This window comes from Azolla caroliniana, unplaced genomic scaffold (genome assembly GCF_043228905.1).
Source record: "Azolla caroliniana isolate FFs.n. ecotype wild unplaced genomic scaffold, voAzoCaro1.0.p SCAF_14, whole genome shotgun sequence".
Taxonomy (NCBI): domain Eukaryota; kingdom Viridiplantae; phylum Streptophyta; class Polypodiopsida; order Salviniales; family Salviniaceae; genus Azolla; species Azolla caroliniana.
In genome coordinates, this window is record NW_028230449.1 from 5,570,268 (window position 1) to 5,583,067 (window position 12,800).

The window sequence follows — 12,800 nt, forward strand, 5'->3', positions numbered from 1 at the left end:
ATGTTTGAGGGCGCAGCTATTGATTGATGGCGTTCAGTAAACAAGACTGTAGTAGAGATGAGAGTAGAGACACAGATTTTTGGTGTACCCAACCGCCTTGATTGGTACACAAGAAAAAAAGGTTATTATATTAGTTAACCCTACAAAGAAAGAGGTGTGTTCACATTACAAAAGGAGGTGTCCTGTCCAGGTGAACAATGTGTTCACATATACGAATAATTACCTAATTTGTGAACTACGGGCCTTTACACCTAACATAATATACACCCAGATATTTGATTCTCTTCAGAGAGCCATGTCACCAAAATGACGAAATCTTGTCAAAAAGGACAATCTGATTATCAATTATATCAATTGTCATTACAAGAGCCTTACGCTTGGGTGACGTTCAGATTGAGCATATAATTTTTGGCACACATCCACTTCAGGCTCAAGCTTCGTACTGAACGCAGTTTCAAGACCTATTGTTTTGGTAAATGTGGCATTGTAAGGCTGTACTTTTGTATTAAAATAGAAGCATATGATTGTGTACTGTGCTTCTTGCCATAGGAAAATGTAGTCTATCAGTATCCAACTCTTGAAAACCCCGAATTGGTACTCATCCGGTACGACATCATAGCTACATTACCCATTGCTAAGATTATATTATAGAGAATATATACCATAGCAGGGAAAATCTTCACCACTTGTGTGCAATAGGAGACCTCGATTTCACAAGATTCTATGTGCCCAAGATAACAGGAGGGTAGATTGTCACAAGCATTCAACATATCGTTCCAACCCATTTCTTATTGGTCCAGCAGATGCAAGCTCACAAAAATTACTCATATAAGAAAATGGCTTAAACTAGCACATTCAATATATATACGATGTATTGTTTGACATAAGTACTTAACTGAATGAGATGTGTTTAGAAGTCACTTAACCCACAAAGAAACAAATAGAAATGACTTCCCAAGAAGATTTAGAAAAATATGGGGAAACTTCAAAACATTGTTCGATGAAAAATAGGAGATAATGCCAAAGTAAAATTCTCATGACCAAATTTCTTTACCATTGAGAAGAATTACAACAAACATGGTCAGAATTTTATAGATAGTATAGAAACAATACTTCTTTAAAGGAGTACTGCTAACATAGAAAGAACGAAAGAAAGATATATTAACATATATTAAGAGGCTTGAGAAGAATTACAACAAACATGGTCAGAATTGTATAGATAGTATAGAAACAATACTTCTTTAAAGGAGTACTGCTAACATAGAAAGAACGAAAGAAAGATATATTAACATATTTTAAGAGGCCAAAATGGCCTATAAGCCCAGATAAGAGATTACATCTTAAGTGTTGTCTCCTCTTTGAGAACAACAAATCAAAATAAAAAAACTCTTACTCAGTAAATAAGATAAAAAGAGATGAAAGAAACTGGTTTACAGCACATGTGAGATTCTCAAGTTAGATATATTAACATCTTTTTAGATGCCAAAATGGCCTATAAATCCGAACAAGAGATTACATCTTAAAATGTTGTCCCGTTTTTGAGAATAAGAAACCAAAATATATTACTAAATATATTGTACTGAAGAATATATTTATCTAATAACTTTAGTTCTGAGTTTATATAGACTAAGATTCTGCCTGCAAATATCTCCAACACGGTCAGCTCCAATATGAGAGATCTTCATAGAAAGGGATGCACCTTTAGTAGCAGTATGATAATGGCATTTATTTGTCGATGACAAGGGTGATGGGGCTGTGGAACAAACCAATGCAACCTACATGCATGACACATTGCTATTGCCCGATCTATCATACAACTCTTGATTTTTCAGGTTGAGTGTAGAGTTAGATTAGATTAGATATTTTATCCACCACAAAGAGGCCAATTTTGACCTATGAGACCAAATAAACATATCATTTTGTATGTGACTCTCTCCATAGAAGAGGGGGTTACTCCTCTGTAGTAAAAACACTCTATGTGAAAATAATGCATGCACATATGTTCTCTCCTTTATGGTGGACATTTGAGTATGAGACTTATTACACTTCTTACAAATTAGCTTACATGTTGAGACTGCCAGAAGTGAGTAATTTTCATCCTTCACCAGGCTTTCATTGTGTATCTCCATACTTGGATAGTGATGTCATGATGCTACCCTAGAACCGAACTTGTGTGAGTGAATTTGAAGAAATATTAAGGCTCTTCAATGGAGCTAAAGAAAGTCATAGTGGTTCTTTGTGGATGAGTTGTGGTTGTATTTTCACATTCAACAACATCACTTCATGTGTCCTGAATTCTAGCAAGAATAGTCCCAAGCATTGTTGTTCTCTGTGTTCCATTAAAATGCATAGCGGGTCAAAGCCTTGTTTGAAAAGGCGGTGGTATCTCCCTCTTATTTCACATGAAAACAAGACAACCGCAGGCATAGTGATCTTCCAATTCTACACCCCAATGGCACAATCAGCAAATCCGTTCTTCCAAAGATTTGCAAGCATATATGCCTATCTGAATTTTTAACTGATGTGAAGAGTTGCTAAGCTGCCCTATCGCACTTCAGACGCATGGAATACATGTGTATTCATATAAGGGGGCTTGACTATAAATCCACCTTGCAGCATGTGGATCATTTGCATACCAAGAGATGTTGGGCTGATCCATGTTCTTTCATCATCCAATTTAATGAAATTAGTTCCAATGACGCTATTTTTTCCACTTTGGTCATGTTCAAACATGGCAATCCGAGCTATATTGGAAACAGGTGGTGTGTTCACAGTCATGTCATGCATCTAGAACCAAGCATTTCATTATTTATTCTTACATTGGTAAGAGATATAGAAGCCTTTCTTGTAGAGGAAAAATGATAGAAATGTTTCTGCTAGGATTTCCTTCCTGATTCACAATAACAGCTATACATACAATGATTATATGTTCCGCAAGCTCTTTTGATGATGAAAGTGCCAATCTTGTGTACCTTTGCTTGGGGACCTTTGTAGTCCCTCTAGGGAGTAAGAAATCAACACAATGTCCTCGCCATATAATAGTATCAATGTGGCTAACCTTGCTACGCAAGCTCATGAACCACACAATCTCATCTATATCTCACTTGAGGGATTACATATCTCATCATAAAGACTAAAGCTAGTGGATGATATTGGGCATGAATACCATGAAGCTCACTTTTTTCCCTAGTTTCAAATTTCTCTTAATCCTCTACATGTGGAGACATCTATGCACTCAATCAACAAGAATAACACAGATGATTGTCATCATTTTTAACTTTCAAGCTTAATATTTAAGTGTAGGGCATATTTAATATCTCAATCTCTTCCCTAAATGTGCTTGCAGACATCCCAAATATTTGTCTACTGCATCCTTGCCAAGGTATTCATACTCATTGCTCACCATTCCTTGCATCAAATATCAATGTAGATTCATGATGGGTAATTTCTCAAGATTCTAGACAAATCTCAGCAAATATGAATATAAGTTGAAGAAAAAAGACTATGGGAGAGAAGATTTAGAAGGGAGGGGGAGGCCAACATGTTTCATGCCTGGAAATAGGCTGGAAATTCAACTCTATATGGAATGCCATCTTCCATGTTTTTGCATATGATCCTTGCTGATTAGGGGCTTCTTCATCTGCATTTTTACATGCATAGTATCTTCCAGATCATCTCAAATTTGTGGTACTTGCTTATCTAGTGAATGTTTACCTATGTTTTTGCAATTAGTTGTCTTGTGAATTTCTACATATCCGAAAACATACTGAACTGGTCTTTGTTGTACTAAGTAATAATGATATCTCTTGAGTCCTGCTTATTAGCTTAGGGAACTCACAGCCATGCTTATTAGTTTATCAAGGTCAAAGCCATGCTAATACTTTATGCGCCATTGTTCCAAGTGGAAAATTAATCGACCTACATTTCACACTACAAATTTTGCTGATTAATAGTTTGTTACGACTCTGAGCCAAAGCTAAACAATTTCCACTCTCTGAGCCATTATAGTTTAAGTGGTGTGTGAATATCTTTTCAAATTAGGTAAGAGTTTAGGTCCATCACACCTTACACTCTTGGGTTCCAGGTGGGTAGAAGGAACTTCACAATTAGTCATAGAAGTGGAGACGAAAATGGGGTGATTATTTATGTGTTCGGTAGTTCTGTTGAGCTAGTTATTAATCTCAATCCTCTAGACATTCGAAGACTGTGCATAAATACGAAATTTGATTTACCTATGTGTTTGCTGTAATCATTCTTCTATAAATGGACAATATCTATATGTTAAAGGCAGATATATCTTTGCTGCTACTACAAAAGTTATTTCTTGTTATGAAATGTGCAAGGACGTGTTTTATCTCCAAGAGAACTACAGGAATAGCTTGACAAACAGCTTCTAGATATAAATTATACGAAATACTATAAGAGTATGAGGTAATAACTCGAGGATGAGAGGTTGGAATATTAAAGAGGGTCAAAGGTTTGTTGATATGTGAATCATTGATTCATATAAAGTTTAATATTATTCCATATGAGGATGAATCACTGATTCCTATAAGATTCATAACTAGGGCAATCATGAGAATCATTGATTCATAACAAATGAAGCTTTTATTTTCTATGTTTTTTTTACTTCTTTATGTTTGTTCATAACATAAGACCCTTTTGTTGTCCATATATTTTTCTCTCATTCGTGGATGGTAGTATCTCCCTATGAGCTAATGCTGTCACTGTCTTCAGCCATTCCTCTTAAGTTGGAATCCAAGGTTTATTGTATATTCCTGGTCACTGAGGATGAAGTGGTTTTTGCTCCATAAATCCAAGAAAACTGAGGAAAGAAGGTTAAGAACGGATTGCTTTAATTCTAGGGGATTAAAGCGGCGGTGATTGTGGCCAAAAGCTTTACAGATGGCTCCAAATGGTGTCTATTTATGCGGCGGAAGAAATAGAACAATGCTGTCAGTAGAAACCAGATCATGCAAACACATAAACACACATAAACACAGAGAGAGAGAGAGAGAGAGAGAGAGAGAGAGAGAAGGCATACCTTCACTCTTTCTTCTCTGCGTTTCAATTGAAGAGTCCTTTGAGGTCTTGAGGCAGACACAGACGGAGAGAGGCAGGCAGGCAGAAACAGAGTTCTTGGCTGGTGGTGTCAGAGAGAGAGAGAGAGAGAGAGAGAGAGAGAGAGAGATTTCTTGGGTGGCTCTCGCCCGAACAGTGTGAAATCGTCACCGACCGAACACACGCCTCTCTCTCTCTCTCTCTCTCTCTCTCTCTCTCGATTTTGCCTGCTCTGTCTAACACGAGGGAAACTTACCAGGTCTACTAAGACATAGTAAGGATTGACAGATTCAGAGCTCTCTCTGCAGACTGCCTCTACCCACAAGTAAGTAAGTAAGTAAGTAAGTAAGTACACATTTCGAGAGCTCGATCCCGACTTTCGCTCTCCACCACCCACCCGTCTGTACTTGAAACCAGTGTCGTGATGCTACGAGCTCACCAGAGAACACATGTCAAACTTATGGCATGTGTAAGGTTGAAAGGGATCAAGGCTAGCAATCGCCAACAGTTCGGTTCGGTTCGAGAGTGCCCACTGTCAAACTCAACCCGTTTTAAACCGAACCGTTTTAAAAAAGTTGAAACGTAAATCGAACCAAACCTCAAAACCTTCCAAACCATAATCATTACAAATGATCCAAACAGTTAAAACTGCGGTTTCGCGGTTCAGTTTCGGTTTTCAAGTTAGGTCAATTTTCAAATTTTCAAATTTCAATTAGAATTTTTTAAAGTATTGTGAAATGTACATAGAGAGCATCCAAACCAGTCTGTCTTGCTCCTTACTTCCTGCTTAATTTATAGTTGATACAAAGATACCCATTTGGGTTGGTTTGGCTACCAACTAATGCATGCATACATCATTACATGCAGCATGAAGGCGTGTGCTTGCCAAAAAGGTAGCATAAAGGTACACCATAGTATTAAAGAATTTTCTTAAAATGTCTGGATTAGGCTTAAAAATAAAAAATGTTGTCCAAAAATATATTTAAGAAAATAATCAAGTGGCAACCCTAAACCGTCAAACCATTTAAACCAAACTGAACCATCGACCTCCCAAACCGAACTGTTAAGCCACAGTTTTGCGGTTTGGTTTGGTTCAAACCAAACTGTTGTCAATTGCTAATTAGTGGCAGGACATGAGTGTAGGATGAAGTTTAAGACAACAAATGGTTGTAGCTCAATTCGTAAGAGTTTATTTGCTAGAACAATAATGTAAAGAAATGAGGAGGCAAGAGTGGTTGTAATGCAACGGAAGATGAGTGCGTGTTTGTGTCTCAAGACAGAGTGAGAGTGAGTGAGAGAGAGAGCTATAAGTCAGAGATGGAAAAACTGTATATTAACCAAAAATTACATCAAAGCAAAAGACATCCAACAACAACTAAGTTACAAGGGGTTGGTTTAAATACCAACTGAGCTAGGGCAAGTCCCCTTTCTACTATTTACAAAACTAGCCTGGTATGTCCATGAGTTAGTGTGAAACCTAGCTATGGGAAGTTGAGTTCAATTCTCAACACACTCCTTCGAACACAACTTCCATCTGTCGAAAAGTTGTTTCGGTCTTCAGAGTACTTCAATTTAAGGAATCAGATTCCAACTTTATTGCTTTACGCTTCTTATTGCGTGTTACGTAGTCTAGCCGTGCTGCGTGCTCCCCCTCAAGCTCGGCAATGTAGATGTTGTGAGACCAAGGTCCGATGCAATTTGCCCAAGCTTGTCGACGCCTAGAGCTTTCGTGAAAATATCAGCAACCTAGAGGTGTGTACTGATGTGTTGTAGGTCGATCTCTCCGACCTGTACGAGCTCGCGGATGAAGTGGTAGTGGACCTCGATATGCTTAGTCTGCACGTGGAATACGAGATTCCGCGCTAGGTAGATGTTGCTCATGTTGTCACAGTATAGGCGAATCGGATCCTTGATGGGTACGCCTAGATTCTTATCGGTTTCTGTTTATGTGGTTCGATTTAAAGGTTTATAGGTTAAAAAATACTCATAAATATTCTCTATAGGCTCTAACTTTCAACTTTTAATTTTAAACTATTGTTTTAACTTATTAAATTTTATATGTATTATATGTAGAGTCTCCTTTTCATTTATGATGATCAATTATGATAAGTATGATGATCAAATTTATGATAAGTATAATGATCAAATTTATGATTAGTATGATGATCAAATTTATGATAAGTATGATGATCAAATTTATGATTAGTATGATGATCAAATTTATGATAAGTATGATGATCAAATTTATGATTAGTATGATGATCAAATTTTATGATGAGTATGATGACAAAATTTATGATGATTTTCTCACACAAATTTATAATAAGTATGATGATCAAATTTATGATAAGTATGATGACAAAATTTATGATGAGTATGATGACAAAATTTATGATAAGTATGATGACAAAATTTATGATGAGTATGATGACAAAATTTATGATGATTTTCTCACACAAATTTATAATAAGTATGATGATCAAATTTATGATAAGTATGATGACAAAATTTATGATGAGTATGATGACAAAATTTATGATGATTTTCTCACACAAATTTATAATAAGTATGATGATTAATATCAATAAAAAATGGTTTGCTTTTGATTTATGATAAACTGGTTTAGTTTAAATGGCTTCATAAATTTTAAAACAGTTTGGTTTGGTTTTTATTATTAATAAATAGTTTGGTTTGATTTCAAGGCCAAGAAACCGAACCGAACCGAAACCGAACCGGGCCCATTGCTATACATAACGTCGTAGTCCATTGTCGTACTAACATACCGAAGTATCCTCTTAGCGTAGTCCAGATGAAGATTTTTGTGGATTCTGCATAAATTGGCTAAGTAGGCCGACCGAATAACTGAGGTCGAGTTGCGTAATGGTCAGATAGATCAAACTACCGATCAATTGTCGATACTGAGTCGGCTCGCTCTCAACGGTTCCGGAATTGGCATCGATCTTGAGATTACGATCAAGAGGGGTAGACATAGGCTTGCACTTGGTCATTTCGAACTTGTAGAGTAAGTTGAGAATGTAGTGCCGTTGAGAGAACATTATTCCGACTAGTGTCCGAATTACTTCAATACCTAGGAAGTAATGGATCTTGTGTAAGTCTTTCATTTCGAATCTGCCAGAAAGAAGTGATTTGACTTTGTTAATATTGGCGAGATCCTTCCCTCTGATAACCAAATCATCCACGTATAGGATGATGATGATTAGGCTATCCGACTCGTTTCGGATGTACAGAGAGGTGTCAGTTTTTGACATCCTAAATCCGACTTGGTGAAGATACTGCGTGATCTTCGAGTGCCAAGCACGCGGTGCGTGTTTGAGGCCGTAGAGTGGCTTCTTGAGTTGGCATATGGCGAGTGGATGCTTATGCAATTCGAATCCGGGTGGTTGTATCATGTACACCTCTTCTTCTAACTCTCCTTGGAGGAAAGCATTTTTCATGTCCATCTGGTGGAGGTGCCATCCCTTCGCTGCGGCGAGTGCAATTACTGTCCGTATAGTTGTCATCTTTGCCACCGAGGCAAAGGTTTCTTCATAGTCTATGCCGTACGTTTGCACGTAGCCTTTTGCAACGAGTCGTGCTTTGAAGCGATTTATGGATTCATCGGCATTGTATTTTACTTTGTATATCCATCTACAACCAATCGCTTTCTTCTTCGGGGGGAGAGGAACGAGATCCCATGTCTCATTTTTGCATAAAGCTTCCATCTCCACATTCATTCTGTCGACCCATCGCGGATCCTTTGCGGCTTCGGAAAGCGTTTCCGGTTCCTGTACTGACGCTACTTTCATCATAAAAGCATAGTGATACGCCATGTACTCGTCGTAGCCATAACAGTTTACGGGGTTCTTCTCTCGAGTGGACCAGCGTAGCTTTTTGTTCGCAGATTCTAAAGCTTTCTTCATGCCATCTGTCCCAGTGTCAAGGCCTTCGAACTCAGTATCAAGGGAGTGGGTCGATTCGAATTCGAACTGATCTTCATATTCCCGCATTTTCGCCTTCCCTTTGTCTAGCTTCGGACTCGGCCGAGATGTGCTTTCATCGCTCGGCGGCTCTGATGGCCCACTCAGCTGTGTCATAATTGGGCAGTCTTCTAACATCTACATGAGCCGATCCTCAACTTCTATTTCTATTTCGGTGTCATCTACGTCGAGCGGGGTTGGAGTCGAAGTATTCACTGGTGCGTACCAGGATGTGTATTTGTCGAAGACTACGTCTCGACTTGTTCGATCCTTACGGTGTCGTGAAGAAAACCGACCATAGGTGGATTCGGGCAAAAAGGCGCATGAACCGGCTCTTACACGGATGGACGCATGAATTGATATTTTGATATTGATTCATAAATGGATGAACTGTTGTAAATACTAAGTAGTGCAAATTTATTAGGAGGGATTGTGCGTATCTCTGTTAGAAGGGACAGGGAATAAAGCGATTTGACTAGGGAAAGGGGCACCCCTTTTTGGGAACTATTTAAGGAGAGGAGAGAAGGAAGAGGGGAGGATCGCACGTTAAGGAGGACGAAGTGCTGGAGGACCGAGGGCCGAACTCTCTCTCCTCCTCCGACCGTCATTCTCTGTGGGTGCGAGGGAGTTTGACGCCTCTGCTTTGTGGGTAGCCCGTGTGCTGCCAGCAGAGGCTTTTCCTTCTGCGTTTCTCTGGGTCCAGTGTGTTCCGTCTATGTACGCGAGTAGGGTTCCCGTGTCGGGTCCATCGCCGCCTTGCTGGTTGTAACCGTCAGAGTTTGTAAGCTCTTGTTATTGTAATCAAGTGTTCCGTTCTATATCTCTCCTTCTCGCTTCTGCGTGTCTGTGAATCTCTCTCTCTCTCTCTCTCTCTCTCTCTCTCGCTCCTCGGTCCAAGACCCCCGTGGTCCCGCCCTTCTACGCGCACGCGCGTAACAACACGACAACGGGTAGATGGGTTGTAGCATTTGTACCCCTTCTGTTCGAGTGAGTATCCTACGAGGATACATTTCTCCGACTTTGGGTCAAGCTTTTGCTGCGTATCGTCGGGAATATGTACATAGGCGATAGAACCGAAAATGCGGACATGTGACAAGTCCGACTTCTTTCTGAAGAACTTCTCATGCGGAGTTATATCGTGTACTCCCGAGGTTGTGCACCTGTTCATGAGATATACGACCGTATTTACTGCTTCTGCCCAATATGATTTCGGTAGGTTCTTCTGGTTCATCATGGCGCGTGCTGGTTCTACTACATGGTGATTTTTACACTCTGCTACGTCGTTTTGCTTAGGCGTGTGTCAACACGAGATTCCTTCTTTTCGGAGATACGCCGTAAACACATTCGAAAAATATTCTTTGCCTCCATCTAATAGAAGACAACGTATATGCCGACCCATAGTTTTTTCGACTTCAGCCTTGAATGTCTAGAAGTGCCTGAACACTTCACTCTTCTGCTTCATCGGATAGATCCAGGTGTTCCTGGAGAAGTCGTCGATGAATGTGACATAGTATCGGCACCCGTGGAATGTTATTGTTTGGGTTGGTCCCCACACATCTGAATGTACGACATCTAGGATTCCTTTGCTCACATTCCGCTCTTTAGGGAATGGGTGATGGTGTTGCTTTCCGAACTAACATGCTTCGCATACGCTTGTAATCTCCTTCGCCGTAAAGTTCGGGAGTCTGATTACGACTCCTTTCAATTGCATGTTCTAGAGTTTTTTGATGTGGCCGATTCTCTTGTGCCACAATTTCAAGTCGGTTTCGACTTTCTGGCCCTTTGCAAACATGGCCGACTTTACCTCGTTCGATTCGAGGATGAATATACGGCCTTCACGACGGCTGTGAGCTATGACTTGATCGCCTTTTACGATGACGCACCCATCGTTGTTGAAGCATACTTCCATTCCTTGTTCGATAGTCTGGCCAACTGAGACCAGGTTTTTCGTAATAGTGGGAACCTGCAACACGTTCTTGAGTTAGGTCCGTTTGCCGTCGTTTCCGAATGGGACGTTCCCAATATGATGTATTGGGTGAGTTGTGTCATCATAGTAAAAAATGCTTGATCAGGCAACCACGCGCTTTGATACCATGTAAAGAAATGAGGAGGCAAGAGTGGTTGTAATGCAATGGAAGATGAGTGTGTGTCTCAAGACAGAGTGAGAGAGAGTGAGAGAGATAAGGAGGTATACTTATTGGTGCAACGCCAAGTACAATATCTATATGATGTTCTATATTACGTTTAGGAGGTAACCCATCTAGTAGTTCACTCGGAAAAACATCACGAAAATCATTTAAGATTTCATCAAGTTGTTGTTCAAAATATGTTAATTGAACCGAGACATTATCAATATTGTAAACGTGAATGTCCGGATCAAGTACACAATAAAATAGAGTAGAACAAGACAATTCAGATATTGATGGACACGAGGAAACAATCGAGAGGGATTGTTTTTTGACACATTGAATAAAATGAGTACAATCATTCAGTACAAAAGTTATTGAATGATGAACCCAATCAATAAATAAAGAAGAGTTTTTATTATAAAACCAGGGATAACCCAGTATTACATCGGTGGTACAAAGATTCATTACATGGAAGTCTACTTCCTCTATATAAGTATCAATAGAAATTCCTTATGAATGAATTGCCCCATTGATGTATTGTACTCTTCCATCAGCCAAGTGCATTGTGTAGGTGTGATCACTTACGATGGGTTGGATTCCCCATATCTAAACCAAACGATCATTGACAAAGTTGTGTAAGCTTCTCGAATCAAATAAAAATTGTACGGGAGATCCATTGATATACCCGTTTGCACGTAGTAAATCATTGGGACCCAATACATAGTGGGGGAAAGAACATTGACAATTACTTAAATGATGTGTATAGACCTGAAGGACATTCGGAATCTGACCTTTATGGTCTGCAACTTTAGCTTTGTTGTCGTGCTCTTTCCATTGGAGCTTTCAACATTGCTATTTTGTATGACCCTTCTCTTTGCAAAATACGCAAAAAGGGTGTTGCCACTTACAATCGCGATCCATGAATTCGTTGGGTGTCTTGCGTTTCCCAACGAATTGCGACTGCTTAGTCCCGGGCGCTTCGTTGGTTTTGTTGTGGTCCTTCTTCGAAGTGCATTGATAGCGAAGAACTATTTCAACGGCCTCTTTGAAGGATTTTGGATCCTTATCGTGCACTATCCAGTGATAGTCCGAGTTGGGGATGCCATCTACATATTAAACATACACATGATTAGATGGGAGAAGAAAAAATAGACAAAAAAACAAGAAAGATTACCGAAGTTCCTTTGTTGATCCTTGTCTGCATGAAGGCCGACCGCACGTAGATCGATCGCCATCAATCAAAAACCCAAAAGACAACAAAAGAAACATTAGAAAATGAGCTCTGATACCAACTATTAGAGACATAGACTAATGTAAGCATTAGATAACGATAGAATATAGATCTAGATAGAAAGGAGAGAGAGAAAGAAGGGTGTCGATCCACCCGACCACCCCCAAGCGAAGGGATCGAGACAAACTCGAGCCTCGATCGGCGTCCCATACCACCGTCGTGGCGTCGAGTCGTACCTGGTGTTGGTGCACTCGCTACAAGAGTTGACCCAACACAAGACAGAGTCTCGACGTAGTCAACAAGACGATGAAATGAGGGTAGCTAGGCCTCTTATTTATAGCGATACCCAAGGCCCCGAGGCAAGTTCACACTTGGCCTAATGGGTTGTCTCAATCCCGAGGA

The 12,800-nt window shown here is 39.7% G+C and overlaps 1 protein-coding gene across 1 annotated transcript in view; it reads right to left on the reverse strand.

Moving 5' to 3' along the window:
• LOC147855352 (uncharacterized) overlaps nucleotides 1-5,110 on the reverse strand; it is a 29,030-nt gene extending 23,920 nt beyond the window's left edge. The window contains exon 1 of the mRNA XM_087330452.1: nucleotides 5,045-5,110. The gene's annotated coding sequence lies outside the window, so the exon portion shown is untranslated. The remainder of the gene's footprint in view (nucleotides 1-5,044) is intronic.
• Nucleotides 5,111-12,800: the final 7,690 nt, after the last annotated feature.